Source organism: Lagenorhynchus albirostris, chromosome 16, assembly GCF_949774975.1.
Source record: "Lagenorhynchus albirostris chromosome 16, mLagAlb1.1, whole genome shotgun sequence".
Lineage (NCBI taxonomy): Eukaryota > Metazoa > Chordata > Mammalia > Artiodactyla > Delphinidae > Lagenorhynchus > Lagenorhynchus albirostris.
Window position 1 is genome coordinate 74,611,696 of NC_083110.1, and position 21,296 is coordinate 74,632,991.

General features: G+C 44.1%; 1 protein-coding gene across 10 annotated transcripts in view; it reads left to right on the forward strand.

Moving 5' to 3' along the window:
* The first annotated feature begins 1,791 nt into the window (after positions 1-1,791).
* TACC2 (transforming acidic coiled-coil containing protein 2) overlaps positions 1,792-21,296 on the forward strand; it is a 206,824-nt gene continuing 187,319 nt past the window's right edge. For all 10 annotated transcript variants that reach the window (XM_060125889.1, XM_060125887.1, XM_060125894.1 and 7 more), the window contains exon 1: positions 1,792-1,901. The gene's annotated coding sequence lies outside the window, so the exon portion shown is untranslated. The remainder of the gene's footprint in view (positions 1,902-21,296) is intronic.

Below are 21,296 nucleotides of genomic sequence, written 5' to 3' on the forward strand. Positions count from 1 at the left end.
AAAGCCTTTTTTATATTTCAAGGCAATTTCGCCAACGCATGATACCTTGGTACTAATGTGAAGACTAAAAAATTGCTCTGGATTAATAATAATAAATAATAATAATAAATTAATAATTAAATAAAAATAATAATAATTAATAAACTGGGAACAGAACTTAGATGTGATAGGAAACCATGCAGGCCAAAACAGCCCACGATGACAGGCCGGGAGGTTTGTTTAGAAGAAGGCATCCTATACAATAATGGGAGGTGATGCTGAGAAAATTAAAAATAGTACTAAGATGAATATTAACCACAACAACTGTAGATCCAGGCCCTCTGAAACTATGCCCTTTACTTTTATGCTTGGTCTTATGGGAAAATTTGACAAATTATTTGAATGTTGAATTACACAAGAACTTCAGGAAAACATGATAAAAGGTGATCACCCTGAACCATTCTATTCCTGAGCAAGGGTTTTCCGCTTTTAGAGGGTTTTTATATACATCGTCTTATTTGGGCCACGCTGGGCCTGCGGAGAAGGTGGGGTGTGGGACCGTTTTATACTTAATAAAATCGAGGCATGTGGCATTTGGACAATTGACCCAAGCCCTGGCTAGAAAGAAGATGAATCAGGACTAAACATCCAGGCTTCAGACCCCTTATTCAAAACTCACTCAGGTCCTTTGCTATTACAGGATTTTATCTATCGCAGAACTCTGCCTTCTTAAAGAATATCCTTCCCAATCCGATCAAAATATTTAAATATGTGAAAAGTAGGCGTTATGGTCAATTGAATTCAGTGCTCTGAATAGTAGAATAATTTTGAAAATTAAATATTGCTAATGAAAATTAGATCACCTTTGAAATTTTCTTTGAAAAATTACTATTCACATGAGATAAAATTCCTAGACCAGAAAAGGAAATATGTGAGAAGACAATCTTCCTCTTTCCCTCCCCCACGCCGCCCAGAGTCTCCGCCCCTCCCTGGTCCATACCTCCCTGGAGGCAAGCACTGTCACTAGTTTCTCCTGTGAATTTCCAAAGAGTCATTAATTTGTATATCATAATATAGTATAGTATGATTTTCTCAGGACATAGAATTTATATACTATACATAATGTATACACACGCAAATTTATACCCTCCTCTTTTTTTTTTAAACACAAATGGTAGCATATTAGACACACTGTTCTGCACCTTAATTTTTTTCACTTAATGATGTATCTTGGAGAGTTTTCAGTGTTGGTACAAAAAGAGCTCCCCATCCTTTGTAAGAGTTGCTTAGTTGGCCATTGTACGGTTGCACGTTTAATTCATTAAATACTGATGGAGTTTTTAGGTAGCTTTGCCATTTAGAGTTGCCTTAACAGTCTTTGCTCATTTCTCCTTTCCCGAGGGAGCATACTGACATTTTCAAAAAAGACAACTTGATTTTATGAGGTCGGTAGAATCTGATGATGACCTGTCCCCATTTACCAAAAGCACTTCTAATTTTATAGCTTTTTTCTTTTTTTTTTTTTAAGGCTGCTTTGTTTTGAAAAGTAGCCAAAATATAGAACTGCCCCAAGTAAATTAAACTGCAGCCCGAGGCAGTAGAGACTGGCTTCAGATCCCAGATAAACTTAGCAAAACAGAGAGCTGCAGGCTCCCGGTACCTGCAAGCTTTCTGCCCCTTGTTGCCCTCCCTCTGGGCTGCAGAGGCTTCTGGAAAGCTGCCGCCTGGCCTGGGTCAGATTGCTTACACACTGCTCCCTCCCAGGCCAGCGTTCCCAACCTTAAGCCAATGCACATTTATAGAACACTTTCATGTGATCCTGGGAAGACAGACCGCGGGCAGAGGGCAGTGCTGAAAAGTCGTAACATCGGGAAGAGAGGGCCTTTCCCCCTTCTCTGCCCCTCATGCTAAGAGGATACTAGGTAAGTAAGACTCAGATTGGTGGCTTTATTCCTTTGAGCAACATGTACTTTAAACTGGTTTGGCTACTGAGATTAGAGGGATAAATGCATTTGTTTCTTTCTTTCTTTTACCTTATAAAGGGAAATTGAAGGCCCACCTGTGCTCTTTCTTGCCCCCCTTCTGATTGTCTCCTACGCCACATAAACTGTAGTTTTTCTTTCCAATAAGTTACTGGTTGCTTTTGGTAGGATAAGTCCCCATTAATCTAGACCTTCGTCTCTTCCCTTGTAAAATAAGTTTGGGGCTAGGTGGTTACTGAAATTTCTTCTGGCTTCTGTGATGATTCTGCCCACGGCAAACTGGACTTTCAAGTATTTATGAGTCTGTGGAACGATGATTTAAGACAGCCCTAAGGGCCTAAGACAACAAGACTTTATGGCAAAAAGTTATTTTAAAACTGGCGATGCTGTTGATTTTGACATGTTTGCACAGTGTTTCTCTAGACTCACACAAGTACCTTTTCAGACCTCTTTCTGATGTCGTGCTTGCCAGCTTAAGCTGCCATGTGATCTCGACAAAAACTGAGTGTTTCTGCGTTTGACTTGGGGTCGGTTATAACCGAATCTTCAGATCACACTGAAGTAAGGCAGTGAGCTAAGCCTCGTGAGAGAATCCAGCAGTGAAGTTAAACACAGTGGAGTGTGAGTGTGAGTATGTGTGTGTGTGTGTCCTATTTCATAACATGTTCCGTGCAACAGAAATGCATAGACTGAAATTCTTTATACCACTCACACCACATATAGTCTAGTGTGTAATAGCTGTGTTTGTGTGTATGGCGAGCGCAAAGCTCCTCCCGGTTTTAGCTGCTGCTCCCATACTGGCCCACCGTCCCTTCCAGTGGATACCTGTTGGCTCCCTGGGGTTTTTCCTGCTCTCACGTCCAGCTGACAGTGCCCCGTTTCTTCCCTCTGCCTCTTGCTGCACCGACGTCAAAAGCAGGTGGGTCTTGTTGTTGGTTGAGGTTCAGGGAAAACCTTATTATCCAGTTTCGTTGTGAGTGTCCATAGGTTTTCAGTTTTTCTATCCAATTGCTCTGTCTGTTTATAGGAGGAGATTTGGGAAGATCTTAAAACTCTGCTGCTGCCATCTTCCCAGAATTCTACTTGGCAGGTTTTTAATTGCAATCAGGGAGACCAGCTGGCTTCTGCAGGCCCTCTAACCGGTAGTGATGAGGGTCTGGCCTGGAAGCCAAGGGAATGGGGAGGAAGGGGACAAGGAAAGAGACAGCAGGAAGAAAGAACCCAGAGGGCTTGGTGAGTGTATATCGGAGAGACAAGAGGAATGAGGCACAGGGAAAAATAAAAGATAACCGTCCATTCCTCCAATTCACTCAGCAAACATTTAAGTGATCCCCACGTACCAGACCCTAGGAACAGTGGAGGGGAGGAGGGAATCGTTGTACACTCCAGTCACATAATCCAGGCCCTCATGGAGCCTCTGAGCTAGAGGGGAGGCAGAGACTAGGCAAGCAATCACCATGCGGTGCAGAATTACCGTGAGGGTCCCAGGGGATGCGGCTGAAAGAACACGATGCTCTCAGTGGAAATGGGAAAGTCAAGAGAGGGGCTGGCTTGAAGAAGAAAGATATCAAATGTGCATTTTAAGAGTTTGAGTGACTGTGCGTCATCCAAGTAGAGATATCCATCAGAGAGTTAAAAACGCGGTGGGGATAGGAGGGAGGAGTCAGGGCTGGCGTCTGGATTTGAAACGCGGTGGGGATAGGAGGGAGAAGTCAGGGCTGGCGTCTGGAGTTGGAGTGTTCTGCCTGGGCTCGGTGGAGGAAGCTATGGGAACCCATAGAATCTTCCTAGGGGAAGACCAGGCCGGGAGAGCAAATCCCGAATCTCATGAAATGCCTTTACAAAGAGGGGAAGAGAAGCACCGGAGAAGTAAAAAGAGAACGAGATTTTGCAGCACCTTTTAGAAAAGTCCTAAGTGGAGAGAGTTTGTGACGAGGGTGGGGTGACAGTGTCAGGTGCTGTGGAAATGCTGGAGGATGAGGACTGCGAAGAGGCCAGAGTGGAAAGGTCATGGGCGACTTTTGAGTGTGGTTTCAATCAGGGAACACTTGGTTGCAAGAAACAGAAGCTCATTCAAAAAGAGAAGGTGGGGGAGGGCTTCCCTGGTGGCGCAGTGGTTGAGAGTCCGCCTGCCAGTGCAGGGGACACGGGTTCGAGCCCTGGTCTGGGAAGATCCCACATGCCGCGGGGCAACTGGACCGGTGAGCCACAACTACTGAGCCTGCGCGTCTGGAGCACAGGCCGCAATAGTGAGAGGCCCGCGCACCGCGATGAAGAGTGGCCCCCTCTTGCCACAACTAGAGAATGCCCTCGCACAGAAACGAAAGACACAACACAGCAAAAATAAATTAATTAATTAATAAACTCCTACCCCCAACATCTTCTTAAAAAAAAAAAAAGAGAAGGGGGGATTAGTTGAGAAGACACGGCTCCAGGTTGTAGCAACTCTTTTCACCCCTACTTCTCAGCTACCATCTGCTTCATTTTGGTCTGAGGGTGGACCAGTCTCTGCTGGGTTCCCGGTCCCCCTCCCCCCTCAGGTCAGCACACTCAGTCTCTGGGGGGGTCTCTGGCACTGATCTAAGCCCCCATTCTTCATTACCTCGTGGCTTGTGGCTTCCCTCATTGACTTCAAAGCCCCTATCAAATAGCAAGAGAGAAAATCTGATTGGCCCAGCTTAAGCCAGAACCAAGCCCTAGTCCAATTAACAGTGTCTGGGAGGTGAGTTGGTGTGTGGTGGGCCAAGAGCGCTCAGCCAGTGGAGGGTGGGAAGGAGGGGAGAATGATGGAAGAGTAGTTTTCACAGCAAAGGACAAAGGTAGGCCCTCGAAAGTTGCCTGCTTAAGTGTGTGATTTCACAGGAGTAGAGAAGTGAAAGCTGGGTGGCTGTGATGAGTGCTACCACCTGCAGGCAAGGATGTGGATTTAATGGGCCAAGGCATGCTGGGAGTGGCTGCAGGACAAATGCAATCGACCGGATTGTGGAGTATTGGCCAGCAGAAAGCCAATCTCACTATGATACTCACCCTGGTCCGATGCTCTGATTCTTGAGGCGATCACAGGCCCAGGTGAGATTTGTCCATCTGAGCGCAAGAGGTCCCATCCCGACACCAAAGGCAAGGGCGTGGGGAACAACACTCCACGTGGTGCAAAAACAAAGGGGCAGCCAGACACCGACCAGGAAACTAACACAGGAAGACGACACGCTGCGGCTTGTCTGCGCCCTTCGAGGATCACTGAACAGCCCACGACCCTTGTCCCAGGGCTCTTAATTCAGCTGTGTTCAGAAGAGGTGGATAGCAGTGTGCTTTTATAATCCTAGCCTGGTAGGCAAGTTTGTGCATGTGTTTCAGTCTTGGGAAATGCCCCTGCACAGCAGGGGCAACTCAGGATAGTTACCACTTTGCCAGCGTTTCCTAAATGTTAATGAAGATGTTTAAAATTGACACAGTGGAGAGAGTCTCTGGGACGAGTGGGTGCTCTGAGTTTGTGACCTAAAAAGGGGAAATTCTGCTCCACACTCAAGCCAGGGAACAGCCTTGGCTGAGCTCCGTGCCAGAAGTGGTACCAAAGAATTATAAAGAGATTAAAGCCAGCAGCTCAGGCTGATGCTGTTCTAGTGAAGAGAGCTAGCCTTCTGTAGTCAAGCTGCTTCCAGCTGTATAAAGTTCCAGAATGGCTCAAATTGGTTGTGTCTCAGTGTTCTGGGGCTCCCAGGAAACGTCCAGGCTCTAGCAAGGACCAGCCATCCTCTGAGCAGTTGCCTTTGGTGCTGATCAAATCCTGAGTTGCAAGACTTAGACCATGAAAGATTATTTCATCCTGGTTGTGCTGCTTTTGTGTGAAAGGACTGTGAAGGGTTTGGATGTGGGTGACGCTAGAGTGATCATTTATAAGCGGGGCCATGTTTCTCATTTTGAGGAGACATAATTTTGTAAGTGACTCTATGGGTTCAAAAGACATGTCTCTGGGAGTCCCTTGGCTGTCCAGTGGTTAGGACGCCACGCTTTCACTGCCAAGGGCCTGGGTTCAATCACTGGTCAGGGAACTAAGATCCCACAAGCCGCGTGGAGGGGCCAAAAAAAAAAAAATTAAACTAAACCAAACCAAAAAGCAAAAACGAAAAACAACCCATGGCTCTGTATTCACTTTTGGTCACGCCTAAAACCATTCCTATGACTATGCTTCTGCTGAAACATATTCAGTTTCAAGTTAGGATCTGACAATGTTATTTTGCATCTCGTATTTCATAGCAAACAGATGAGACAACTCTTGAATCCCATCAGTTACAAGATTATCCTCTTATGTGTTCCAGTTCTCTGAAGAACATTTGGTGAGGTTGTTGTTTGCATCACCTGGTGGGAGCGTCACTATTTGACATTTGTTGGGTGTGCTTCCCTCTCCCCCAATACCAGCACGCTTTACTGCCCCAGGACTGTCAAAAGATTGAGATGTTTTTGCAAATGCCTCCTTCTCATTTAACATAAACAAAGAGATTCAGGTGGACTTATCTTGGTCAACGTGTTTGAGGAAAATGACCCAACTACAGATGTGAACCTTGGAGAAACAACTAGATAGAGAAGGAACAACGCCCACGGACGATTATTAGTACCAGAGCTTCTTGTTTGGGGGGCAGATCCTAGTAGTAGGAAATTTAGGAAGTTTGGCAGATCTATCCTTTGGCAGATGTGTTTATACATGGCAAGGTCAGTCCTCAAGCCCAGGTTCTGGAAGCCAGGTAGTGATCAGATACACAATACTAGGAACCAACCCACCATGGATGGGAGAGAAGGGCTGAACTAGGACTTGGGAAAGAACACTAGGACTTAGAGGTCCATTGGAGGCACTGGGTCCACATTTGAAGTTCAACAAGGAAATTTGGTTTGGAAAATGCAAATCAAAAGTAGCCTAAATTACTGGCAGGTCAACTTGACGCATGCTTAGGAAGGGATGACCTGATTCCAAAGCTGACCATGGACAGGGCAGAGATTGGCTCAGCCAGGACTGGCTGGAGAACTGGAGTGGACCCCAGTAACACATGAAGGAGGAAGGATTTCTTTTCCTCCCTCCCACTCTCTCTCCTTCCCTTCCTTCACTTTTTATTATGGACTTTTCAAGCATGCACAAAGATAAGGAGAATATTATAAGAATCCTCATATACCCATTACTAGTTTCAATAATTATCTACATCTGGACAATCTTATTTCATGTATTACTCTACTTTCCATTAAGGTCTGCCCCTCCCCCAACAGTGATATTGTTTTCAAGCAGATCGTTCCATCATTTAATCAGTGATATTTAAGTATGTATCTCTAAATGATGAGGGCTCTTTTTAATATGTGTATAATGATAACATTATTATCATACCTAAAAAATAATAATTCCTTAATATTAAAAATCCTGTCAGTATTCAAATATCACTGATTGTCTCATTTTTTAAGGTGGTTTATTTCAATCAGGATCCAAACAAGAACCATACATTTCTTTGGGTTGATATATCACTTAAGGCACTTTTCTGTTCCACAACCCCCTGCCCCAGGTTTCCATAGTCCTCCTATATCGTCTGCTATATATGTCCTCCAGAATTTTCCTGTCTTCCACCATTATATCTCTCTCTATTTTTTGTCTTGCTTGTAAGAGTTATTTTTAAGTCCTTGTTTGCTACTTCCAACTTCTAGGACATCTACGTGTCTGCTTATATTGATCATTCTCCCTCTTGATTATTCGTCCTGTTTTGCTGCTTCCTCACATACCTAGTTGTCTGTTAACGTGTATTGGGTATTGTAGTGACACCTGTAGGCACTAGGTTCTATCCTCTTCCTCTAAACAGTATTGTATTTTCTTCTACAGGCAGTTAAATTACGGGAGATTGCCTTGATCATGTGGAGGCTTAGTTCTAGACCTTGTTAAGGCAGGTCTATTTTGATTTAGCCCTTATTCCTAGGGCCTAATCCTTAGTCCTGAAATATAGTCCTGATTCTCAAGGTGTGGTTCTTCCAGGGTTTCAAAGAGAAGCTTGAGGTATTTACCAAGCCCCTCTAATTCCATGGGACTTGTACTCCAAACTACCTTCTCTGCACCAGGCAGCTGCTGAAACCACTTCTCAGAGCTTTCAGCTTCCAGCCATTCCTTTTTCTTGAGCTCCTTGGAGTGCACCCTGAGGATGTGCATTTTAGGAATCAACCAGAGACTTGAGGGGAATCTGTGTGCAAATGTTGGGGCTCCCCCTCTGTGGCTTCTTCCTTTAAGAGCTTGCCCCCTCAATTCCAGCTTCTCTGGCAGGCTCAAACTCCGTTTCTTCAACTTAGCAACAGTAAAGATTTCTGCTTCAGTTTTGGCCCCCATTTATCAAATAGATTGGGGAGTGCCCCCACAGAAAAAGGGGTTAAATATGCTCTTAAGTGTTTTTTAATCTCTAAACATAGAGATTCCTCTCTCTTTCTCGTACTATCTCCCTTTCCCTTGCAGTTATTTGTTGAGGAAATTGGGTCGTCTTCCTGTAGGATTTCCCACTCTTCGGGTTTTGCTGACTGCATCCCTATGGCGACATTTCTCTATTCCCTATATTTCCTGTAAAGCGGTACTTAGCTCCTTAGAGGCAGAGGCCTGATCAGATGCTTTTTTTATTTTGTCAAGAACACTTCATAGGTGATGCTCTGTACATCCTACAGCATCACACCAGGTGGCATTTAATGTCTAGCTGTCTCTTTTTTTGCTATGTTAAGATTGATCAATGAGTTCAGATATTCTCATCCTTTATAAAGTTTCCCATCAACTTTTCACTTAATGCTGTTTGCATGGAAGAATATCGCCTTACATGTATTATTTCATTAAGGTTTGGCAAATGGTGATTTTGTAATTCAATTGCTCCTTCTTCATTTATTAATTGTGATTTCTCTAGAAAGAAGTTTCTATCATCAACTATTTGGATGTCCTGAAATGCAGTTTGTCTGGAAAGTCAGGTTCTGTGCTTGATTATTTATATTTCTTCTTTGCCTAGAATTCTTGAAAGGTGACCAATGAGCTTTGTTTAGGGAAGGAAGAGTATCATTATGAATTCATGGAAATTAACATATTGGATGTGTTTCAACTCATTGCAGTCGTTCTTTTTGATCAGTTCCTGGAAATCCCACTTGTTTGTAGTATGTTATTTTCTGAATGTGGTGCTAGAGTTTGTTTGCTAGTATTTTTTAAAAAAATTTTTGCAACAATATTCATGAGTAATATTGATATGCAGCACTCCTGCAGTGATCCATTTTTTATCAGGTTTAGGAATGAGTTTATTATTCATAAAAAAAATTAAGAGTTTTTTATTTGCCTTTACAATGCCTTGGAGTAATTTATAGAGCATTGGGACTCTCTGATGTTTGAAGGTTTGGTAGAATTCCTCTGTGAAATCAACTAGCCTGGTGCTTTTTTGTGGTATTGTTCTTTATAAATTTGTTGTTTTGTATGGAAATTGGTATGTTTAAGTTTTCTAACTCTAATGAAGTCAATTTGGTAACCTGAATTTCCCTAGGAAATTATCCATTTCATGCATTTTTCATTCGCAAAGAAGTCTGCAAAGCAGTCTCATAATTTAAAAAATTTCTCCTGTTACAATGGTTATTTCCCTCCTGTCATTTTTTGTTTTGTATATTCATGCTTTCTCCCTTTTCTTTTTGATCAAGTTAGCTAGTAATTTTTCTGTTTCATTCATTTCTTTTTATTTATTTATTTTTTTGCGGTACACGGGCCTCTCACTGTTGTGGCCTCTCCCATTGCGGAGCACAGGCTCTGGACGCGCAGGCTCAGTGGCCATGGCTCACGTGCCCAGCCACTCTGCGGACCAGGGCACCCACTCCGGACCAGGGCACGAACCCACGTCCCCTGCATCAGCAAGTGGACTCTCAACCACTGAGCCACCAGGGAAGCCCTATTTCATTAATTTCTTAAAAAACTACGATTTTCATTTGTTCATTAGGTTGTTCATTTTTCTATTCTTTACCTCATTAATTTCTACTTTTGTCTGTATTATTTTCTTCTTTGTACTTTCCTTAGTTTATTTTGCTTTTCCTTTCCTAGTTTTTTGACTTGGAAATTTAATTTGTTATTTCCCTCATTTTATTTTTACCAATAAATATGTTTAGTGCAATGAATTTTCCTCTGACCCCTGCTTTAAATACATCCCTGTTTTCTTACTTAAACTTTCACTCTCTGGTATATCAAGACTCAACACCCCCCACCCAATAGCGTTTAATGCCCACCTCTTAACCTATAGCAATGAGCTTGTTCTAGTTTCCTCTTTCCCCTTCTGTCTTCTTCAGTTTTTTAGATGCATTACTTCTACTTTGTTAAATCAAATAACGTTTGTACATTAGTCTTCCATCCTTGCCCTTCCATCTTTGTTTTAGTCTTAGACGTATATTTAATTTTTTTTTTTTTTTAGCCATGCTGCAAGGCATGTGTGATCTTAGTTCCCCGACGGGGATCAAACCTGGGCTCCCTGCAGTGGAACCACTGCTTCCTCACCACTGGACTGCAGGGAAGTCCCTATTTACGTATTTTTAAATCCTTATCATCAGTCCTTTTGCTAAAGTTTTCCCAGTCATCACTGGGTTAGATGAAATATACATCATCTAGGAGATACCCTGGAATGGAATCTGATGGAAATAGAATTCAGTAAGTTATTACATGTTGAAAATCATTTTCCTCTCGCCTTGATATATGAAGAGCCGCTTGGCTGAATATAAAATCCTTCATCCACACTGTAGTTCACTGGGTTTTTTAAAATGCTACTCCATCGTTACTTTGCTTTGTGTATTGATTTTTTAAAATATGATACGAATCTTATTCTTTTGGCATTGTGAGTTATTTGATATTTCTCTCTGGAGGTCATGAGAGTTTTATCTTTTATCTTTGAAATCTAATAGTTTTACCAGGATATGTCTTGGAATTGATTGTTCTGGGTATATTTTCCCAAGTATTTAGTGAGTCCTTTCAGTGTGTAGATTTGGGTATTTTCCTATTTCTGGAAAGTTTTCTTGGTTAAAAGTCCGAAATATTAGCTCCGCTCAATTTTTTTGTTTTTATATCAAAGACTCCAATAATAGGAATATTATTCCCTCTTTGTCTCCCATTTCCATATTTTCTCTCTGACCCTATTTGCTTCTTTCTTATGTCATTTCTCATTCTCTTCATTGTTTTCCTGATTTTCCTCAATACCCTCTATTAAATTTTTATTTGAATCTCTTCTCTCTTGGGTGCTTTGTGACTTATTTATTTCAGAGGTAATTTAACTGTTTTCTATTTCTTTCCTGAGTCCAATCAACAGTCTTTTCATTTCTCCCTGATTTTTGTTCATTGCATTCTTGAATTTCTGATTCGAGGTGTTTTACATATGCTTGAATGCTTATTTAAGAATATTTAATTCTGTTTAGTGTATTGACTTATAATTTAGTTCTACTTAGTTTTTTGATGGTGTGGGAAAGATTTTCCCCAGGTGATACGTATAAAATGTTGTCTCCTGATTTTTTTGTTTTTGCAATAGCCCTGTATAGGTTTGTTGACCTTCCTCTTGTCCATTTTTATAGCATCGGGATGTTCTGCAGTATTCCTGGGTTAATAGTGCCCTGTTCTGTCTGTAGAGAGTCCACGTTTGGTGGGATAGGGTGGGGGACTTTTTGTGAGTCCTCTGATTTTGTGGTTCTCTTTTTCTTGTCAGGCTCTAAATTTTCTCTTTTTCATTCTTTTCCCCATTCAATACCCAGCTGCCATAGAGTGCTTCTCCTGTGGTTTTTGATTTTTTTTTTTCTTTCCTGCCCCAGAGCAGTGCATTTTGAAGTGCAATGAATCATACCTGTCTCTTTAGATGTCCTGTGCTTTGAGGCCCTGCCCCTGTAGTCCAGGCTCTGACCAGCTCAGGCACCTTTTTTTGGTATTTTCTGATTTAAGGTGGACTTAATCATTCTGACAATAATTTCAGATCAACTTAAGCTTCCTTCTTCTGTCTTCTCTACCGTTTTACTAGTATTGATGAAAATGCTAATCAGTAGTCAATCTGAGAAAGAAATGGAGAATTTTGTTCCAGTCACGCTGAGGATTATAAGCTGGGAGACAGTCTCTCAGAGAGCTCTGAGAACTGTTCCGAAGAGGTAAAGGAGGAGGCCAACATATATGTGATTTTGGAGAAGGAGGTATGTGCAATCAGGCACACATTTCAGTGGAATTTTGCTGCTAGCCAGAGAAGCAGACACCTTAGTTAATGGTTTTAGTGCTTTTCTAAGTATGGGAAGATGCAAGAATCCAGGTTCATAAAAAATTTCTCCTGAAAATATCTAACTATTTGCAGGCCTGTTCTGTCAGTTTTCCCAGAACACAGAGGGCCTCATCCTGATCTTTGCCCTGAATTCCTTTCAGGGTGTGTTGTACGTATGTCAGTGACTGAGGTCGTGTTGTACGTAGGTCAGTGACTGAGGTTTTAATGATTCTTGTAGAACTGGACGGTGGGCAATGTTTCTTATTTTATAATCCCTTCCCTTTTGGAAGCACCTTAATGCCTCCCAAATTAGGCATTTCGTGACTAATTTGTCCCACTGCACTAGGAATGCTCATTCCTAGGTCAGGCGAGGATTTTGTTGACAGGCCACTCAATTCTCTATTACTGGACTGGGCCCTGTTAACAGTAGCCAGAAACCTCTGGGTCGCCTGTCCTGCTAGTCTGTTATGGTCCAGGAGACGGTTCCCTCTTGTTGCCTCTTCCCATATCTAGAAGTTAGACTATTACAACCGTTGGTCTTATAGAACTATATATTCGGCCAATTGTTTCAAGTCGCCAAATCATTGTTAATTTTATCTGAGGTTCAGTCACACATTTGGTAAAGCAAGAAACAATAATCTTGTAAAATAGGCAGAACACAAGTAATATAGCTAGTGACATTAATAAGGTCCTAACTAAGTATTTAAGATAAGAACTTCCATTAGGTGTGGCCCAGTACCTTCCCAGGAACTCTGACCGGTCTGTTCTGCACCAATCTCTATCTTTAAGGGAAATGATATATCGCATTGTGCATAAAGTTCACCAAAGATGTCTACACGTACAAGGCCAGTGGTGGGTCATTGTAACCCTTTACAGGCTTGACAAAGGAATGTTATCTTCTAAGGAGTTACATGGGTGGCGCCAGAAAGAGAAAAATTGATCTTTATGGTTGAGCAGGTATTTCTGCCATTGTGGGGTGAGGGTCTGCTTAAGGCATAATGCAGATGTACTATGCACACCAGAGGGGAGGCAGGAGGCCCAAACGGACAGAGAAATTTTTATGTTTAAATTTTTCTTATCTTGCCTTAAAAGCTGAATTTTTATTTCTTCACTAGGTTACTACGTCCGTCTGCGCTTTTCACAAAGCTCTGTGGTGGGGTGAGGGTGGGAGCATGAGGAATTGTGCTCCAGGGCTGCCTGACTTTTCTCATTTTATTCACAGTTATTTTGAAGAGTGCTTAAGCGTCTCTGTCTTTCTTTCTACCGAGGGCCTGGGTTTTGAGTACATTTTCTTTCTCCTTCTTGTTGTTTTATTTCGTTTGCGGAGGAAATATTGGGAGGCAGGTGGCTAGGATGCCTCTTGTTTTTAGCTACCACCAAAGCTAACTTAAAAACAGGAAAATATGATTAAGATGTTCTTTTTGTTCTTGCTGAAAGAATGGTACTTAACAAAGTCTTATTTATAAGGACTTTTAAATTATATAACTATTGTTATCCTTAATTTTTTAAAGATAAATTTTCAATAAACTTATCTGAGGAACAGAGTTTTTAAAAAGCTATTTTCTTTATTTCTTTCTTTCCTATTTATTTTTATTTTGGCTGCGCCAGGTCTTAGTTGCAGCATGCGGGATCTTTAGTTGTGGCATGAGGACTCTTAGTTGTGGCATGCATGTGGGATCTAGTTCCCTGACCAGGGATCAAACCCGGGACCCCTGCACTGGGAATGTGCAGTCTTACCCACTGGACCACTGGGAAGTCCCCTTAAAAAGCTATTTTCGGGACTTCCCTGGTGACGCAGTGGTTGAGAGTCTGCCTGCCAGTGCAGGAGACACGGGTTCGAGCTCTGGTCCAGGAAGATCCCACATGCCGCGGAGCAACTAAGCCCGTGTGCCACAACTACTGAGCCTGCACTCTAGAGCCCGTGAGCCACAACTACTGAGCCCACGTGCCACAACTACTGAAGCCCACGCGCCTAGAGCCGGTGCTCTGCAACAAGAGAAGCCACCGCAATGAGAAGCCCGCATGCAGCACGTGAAGAGTGGCCCCCGCTCGCCGCAACTAGAGAAAGCCCGCGTGCAGCAACGAAGACCCAACGCAGCCAAAAAATAAATAAATAAAAAATTTAAAAAGCTACTTTCTATTTTACATAATAAAATTGCCTGATGTTAGCTGAAACTCTCTCTAAAGCTTAATAATTACATTTGCAAATTCTTACTATGTCATATAGAAGGCAAATATCTTCAGTTTCTTAGTTCGGCTCTAATACATGACGCATACGTAATAGTATCTTTGGCTCTGATGTGATTGGCACCAATATCCCATCTACACTCAAGATCTCTGTCGTGTTGTTTGTGTTGAAACAGCCTTCCCGCACCCCCAATTCCATCCTCCTTCCACCCACCCCTTAGCCCCCAGTTCCCAGTTAGGTTGATGTATTTGATTTCCAAAAATGACAGCACAGTTCAGCTTTTGGATTCGAACTGATGTCTGAATTTTTGTGGGTTTCAACAGCTTGTTTTCATAAGAAATAAGTTTTGCTAATATCCAGTCTGCAGAGAAGGACTATATGGAAACTGTGAGTAAGGGGAACCTTATATTTAAATGTATCAGCAAATATCTGTTTTGGCAGGAAAAAAAGAGACCCCATTCCTGCAAATCTATATGCAGCTTCATGTTTCCATTTTGGGCTGAGGGTCTATGCATGGTTTGTAACATGGGGTGCTCAGAGCATCACCCTCAGAGAGCTATAGGGTAATGACACTCAGTCTGGCATAGACCAAGGTGACACTAGGGGCCACCAGTCAAGGGGCTGTTCTTGTAAATTGTCATTTCACTGCTGCAGAGGGATTTGATCCATCTGTCAGTCCTCCCTCATGTGGCATCCTTTGTGATGTCTTCAAGATGGCCAGCCAGAGTTGGGTGCAGCCTGGTATGAAGGAAAGTTCTAAGGACCCTGCAGGGGAAATTTTATCATTTAGCTTTTACCATGTAATAAACCACCCCAAAACTTGGTGGTTTACAACAATAACCACTTACCTAGCTTCTGATTCTGTGGATTGGCAATTTTGGCTGGACTCAGCTGTGGTCCCTCGAGTGTCTGTGGTCACCTGTGGGCTGGCTAGCTGACCACAGCTACCACTCATCAGTCATGAAGATGAGAGAGGATGCTGATTCAACACAGTCCCAGAACAAGGCAAACTTAGGTTGGTGCTTGAGTAAAGGCTTGCAGCCCAGTCTAAGATGATGGTCCATAAAGTCAGCTAGATCGTCCATGTTGGTCCTCAGGCCTCACCACTGGCCATTGCCCAGCCCATGCCTAGTTGTAGTCACTATTGTCCAGAGCCGTTAGTTCAGCTCTCATGGAATCATGGGTGGGATCTAGACTATGGAGCAATAGAAATAACTTTCCAGTGATCCAGTACACCTCTCTCCAGAAAAGATGCCTCAGCTTCCCTGGTGGCGCAGTGGTTGAGAGTCCGCCTGCCGATGCGGGGGACACGGGTTCGTGCCCCGGTCCGGGAAGATCCCACATGCCGTGGAGCAGCTGGGCCCGTGAGCCATGGCCGCTGAGCCTGCACGTCCGGAGCCTGTGCTCCGCAACGGGAGAGGCCACAACAGTGAGAGTCCCGCGTAAAAAAAAAAAAAAAAAATCGTGCTAATAAAAGAAAAGATGCCTCAGGACGAAGTGAGTTTCCCATCACTGGAGGTATTCAAGCAGAGATTCCATGATTATTCACAGGTTCTGGTTTAGAGGTTCAAAACCTGGAGGGCATCACCACCACAGGTACCTGGCCTCTGTCCCAAAGAATCAGATTCCAGCTCATGAACGAAACCTTTCAAGACCTGTCTCAAACATTGTAGGACGTGATTGCCAATGGAGACCCCAGGTCTCCCCATTTAAAAAGCAGCACAGGGAGGCGAAACGCGCCTCATACAAGAATCCTCCGCTCTCCATCCTGACTGCTTGCTCTGGTACAGTCCTTGCCCCCGTTTCTGATCCTGCCAACCTGATTGTGCCTGTAGGTTCATCTCCCATTCATAATTCTCTGGTTTCAATACCTTCCTGCTTGATCTAACCTGCGGCAGGTTTATGCTAAGTCCTACCCACCTCACTCTATAACTTCCTCCACTATCCCAGGCGGAGACAAGTTATACAAAATGAGAAATGTATTTTTAAACAGCTAAAACTTGGAGACAACTTAGTATCCACTGCAGCTATTAAATATGATGTTGTAGCCATGGGGAAATGTTTCTGATATGTTACTGTTAAATGGGAAAAAAGAAGCAGTTTCAAAAAGAGCACAAACAGTACGTATGATCTCCAATTTCGTTGTGTGGGTTTTATTTGCGTTTACAAATATATGCTCACCCCAAGTGTCAAATGGGGTCTCCCTGACCTTTTACACTCAAGCTCAAGTCCATGACTGGGGATCTCCAAGTCTACCCCCAGATTTCTGTGAATTCCCCAGTTTATTTTACACTCTGGTCTCCTCTACATTCAGGTTCCTACTTTATGCTGTCTCTGTTCCATATTGTATTGACCCAAATAAGAATAAAGTGCAGCCCTTTCTTCAAGTTCCAAACCCCCAATCCCAGCCAAAAACCAAACAAAGCAAAACACAGTACTAGCGAAGCATTCATGAATGTAGCATGAAGATCTGTGGGGAGAGAGGAGAGCTTCGCACTATAAGGACCGAAAACAACTTCAAAATGCCATTAGGCATTGTTGTTGTTCAAACGTCCCCGGTTCCTCATTTCAGGGGAAGTTCCACCGGCCCTTTACCTTATCATCCTCTATCTCACACCAAAGCCCAGGTTCATCTCCTCCAGCCCCCAATTCCTTTCTCTGACCCTGTGACCTCTTCTCTGACCTTCCACCTCTGGAACCAAACCCCAAATACTCTCATTTCACACGAGGAGCAATGTAACCAGCTCCTTTTACTGAGCTTCAGCTCCTGCCAATACTTTGCACCTACACAGATTACATCAAGCTCCTTTCCTAAATGAAGATTGTTACTTCCCAAGAGGAGTTCTGTGCTAGGCTTAAGAAGCCCAGGCTGGCCTGCCGGAGGATGAAGGAGAGCTGAGAAGCTCTAGCCAACAGCCGAGGCTCTTTACATTTGGGCCGGTTACCTAAACTCTCTGGCCTTAAGTCCATCACCTATAAAAGGAAAGCCTTAGATTAGGTCACTGCTTCTCCACCATAAGCCAGTGGCCCACTGCCGGGCAGACAGGTTACAAGATTTCGATATCCTCAACTCTTGGTGTGGCCAGGTTGGGCCTGGGCAGTGGGTGAGCCATACAGCAGCCTTGTCCCAAGTCAGAGTCTGTATTAATGTGATTGTATTATGTGTGTCACGATGTGAAAAGGTTGGGGAGCCTTATAAGTTAGAGCTGTATTCCCTCCCAATTCTAATAGCTCGTGATAGAGACTAACATCTGGATGACAGAAGGTCCAGGTTGTGATTGGGTGAGAGGTTGTTGTTGGTGATGGGGAATTCTAAACAACTTCTTTTTTTTTTTTTTACGAATTTATTTATTTATTTTGGGCTTTGCTGTGTCTTCATAGCTGTGTGGTCTTTCTCTAGTTGCGGTGAGCGGTCTTCTCATTGCAGTGGCTCCTCTTGTTGCAGAGCATGTGCTCTAGGCACACAGGCTTCAGTAGTTGTGGCACATGGGCTCAGTAGTTGTGGCTTGCGGGCTCCAGAGTGCAGGCTCAGTAGTTGTGGCGCATGGGCTTAGTTGCTCCACGGCACGTGAGATCTTCTCGGACCAGGGCTTGAACCCATGTCCCCTGCATTGGCAGGTGCATTCTTAACCACTGTGCCACCAGGGAAGCCCTGAACAACTTCTTATTAAAGTTAAAGCTGATGAGGGACTGAACTCGCTTTACTCATTCATTCAACTGAACACATATTTATTGGGTTCCAATGCAGAGAGTCGTGAACCAGGAGAAAGAAGATTTGTATCCCAGTTCTGCCAGCATATCAGGCACGGTTAAGTCAGAAGACAGAAACGTCCCAGTTATTTTAACAGAGAGAATTTAATATAAACGATTGTTAACTAGGTAACTGCAAAGGCAAAAGGCAAACTCTACAGGATGTTGGAAGGTAGCCACTGCAGGAAGCAGTTATCACACTTAGGACTTAGAGAGCAAAGGGAAGTGGGAATTATTATTTAGGAGCTTGGAGGGGGTTCCCCACAGAAGGGAAACTCAGACCTCTGTGGAGGGATTTGCAGTCAGCTGGGGCTGATGTCCACGAGGCTAGCTCTGTAAGAGTTGGGAGAATGGCAAACTGGACCCCACTGCTGCCCCGGGTGGGAACTGTTGCTGCCACAGGGGAGAAGTGAGGTTGGGGGTGATGCTCCCAGAAGCAGGAAGCAGCCAGGAAGGAGTGTGCCCTGCTTCCTCCTTCCTCCTCTGGCTTCCGCCTTCCCCTGGCAGAGCCTCACGAGGAGCAGTTGGCAAAGCAGAAATGGGGTTTTCAGAGCCTCCCAGCATCTGAATATAGTGGGTTTGGAGCTGAGAAACAAGAACTTAATAATTGACCTGGCCGCTCACCAGCAGTCTCGTGTCTGATCTCTATGGCATGAGAGCAGGTGATTTCTAAGTTCTGCGAGAGTGGACTTTTCACATCAAAGTTTCTCGGTGCCCTCAGAGATGGGAGAGGAAAGAAGACAAGCGGCTAAGGGGAGAGTATGAAGGAAGAGTTGTCATTTCACTTAAACCCCCTGGAGCAGCCATGTCCACGGTGCTCACGAAGGGCCCCTGCTGGAGCAGAAAGCAGGCAATGTCTCTTAATAAATCCCTTTCCCAGGCTACGGGTGTTTGTTTGTATTCAAACAGGAACATGATAACAGAGCTATAAGTAGCTCTGCGCTCAGCCGTTCAAGGTAGGGAGTTAGAACAACTGAACTCAGCCACTGGAGGGAGAAGCTGAGGCCTCCTGCCTGCCTGGGGTGAGAGTTGGCGCCATCTGTGGGAACAGCAGCTGACTTAGGTCACTGGGTTTGTCAAGCAGCCAAAGGAGCTGCTAGGTCAGGTGAACCCGAGCTCACCCCCAGAGCAAGCATAACCTCCCAGTTGGTGCCTCCCATATCCTCAGCTGACGCAGGACCTGAACGGCTGGAGGCCACTGTGACTGGAGAGCAATGCCGTGCAGGAAAGGTGGGTCTCATCTGATCTTGCTGGGCCGGTCTGGAGGCGACTCCGGAGCCTGCAGAGGTCTTGTCAGGGGAGGCTGCCTGTTGGAAGCAAGCCTGTCTGAGTCCAGTTCTGGTTCCAGCCCTTGCTTGCTGTGGGAGGATGGGCAGATCATCTCTACCCTCTGGCCTCCGCTTCCTCGTCTGTGCTGGAGAAGATGATCTCCGCGCTGCTTCCAGCACTAACAACCGAAATGACTCAACGCAGAAGAATCCAAACGTATTGAGTCTTTAAAACAGATACATTTTTCTCATGTACAGAGAAAGAGTTTTTAAGATAGAGAATTAAAAACCCTGAATAGAAAACTCGATGAGATTGTCTGATGTATCAACACATCCCAATAGATTGCTCACAGGACAGTGGGAGTTTGGCTGCAAAACCTCTCTGAGCCCACGTGTTACCATCGATGAAACAGGGCCTGCGTGATCTCGTCTTCGCTTCCGCAGCATCTTGTACCTCCCACCCCGTACACAGCAGGTAAAATGGGGCATCAGCTCAGACACCACAATCTGGGTTCTGAGCCACGTCCCCCACCCACATGCTGCTCTGCACAGTTTAGCTGCCGTGCTCATTCTCCCAGCTCCATCCCCTCCTCTTTCAGACTTGGCTCCAGGCCCTGTTTCCCCAGCGGTGCTCCTGGCCCCTCTCAGCAATGCTTCTGGCTACCCAGCCCCATTAGGCTATCCCAGCCCCGGTGGTTCATCACTAGCCCAAACATTACCTCCTACCCTCTTCTAGATCAGCGAGGGGGATCCATAAGCTGGAGCCTTCCCAAGCAGCTTCAGTTACCAACAGCTAGAAACCCCATGCTCTGCTATAGAGGTAAGTAAGCAAGTGATCAAGGCAGTCATTACCTTTGAACACTTGCCAAAAGTCTTCCAAGGTGGCAGCACTGCACTGTTCATCGAACGCCAGGGTTGGGGCCATCGGGCTCCAGCCTTCCTTTTCCTCTCTCCTGGGCTTTGGCCATGCGACTTGACCTCTCTGGGTTTCAACTGTTCATCCATAAAAAAAGAAAAAACCTACCTCATGGCTTTGCTGTAAGTGCAAGAGAACACAGGGACCTCAGGCTTGGCACGTAGAAAGAGCTCAGTATTTATGGAATAGACGCGTATGTAAATGAATGAATCAAAGACCGTCCCAGTTTATATTTGCAGCTGTGATGATGTGACACCAATACACCAGTTGAAAAATAAAAATTCTCCCAAACAACTATCATTTAAAATGAATTTTATATTTGAATCTACTGGAGACTAGGTTGAGGTTTAGCTGGCTGTCTGGACTCTGCACACAGAACAAGTGGGTAGAAGAAACCTTTGTGGATTCAGTCTTGCTTGTGGAAAACCCCCTTGAATTAATTAGAAGCCTAAACCATGGATCATTTTTGAAGAAGTACAGCTTCATCTGCCCGGGGATATAGAGCAACTCTAGCTAAATTAACATCGGATGCCCAGCAATGGCCACGTAGAGGGACAGGATTGGAATGATGGGTCACTTGCCCAGCAAATATTTTCATGTAAATTGCTTGGTCCAAGTTCTTGAAACCGTGAACTTCTTATTGAGCCTATGTTATAAATAGTCTTCATCAACATCTGTTTCTTTCGGTGCACAAGTCAGTTTAGCCGATGGACTGATTTCAGTAGCATCAGAATTCATGACTTTTCTGAAGGGATAAAAAAAGAAGGCAACCTAATCTTTGTGTCACTGCGGGATTTGCTTGTTGGGGGCTCCAAAGAGACCCACTGCCAGTAGTAATATAATAGCCAACAATCTATCTAGTGCTTAATCTATTGCAAGAGCTTTATGGAAATTATCTCACCACAGTCACATGAGTTACATATTGTTATGATTCCCATTTTATTTTATTTAATTATTTTTTGGCTGCATCGCACA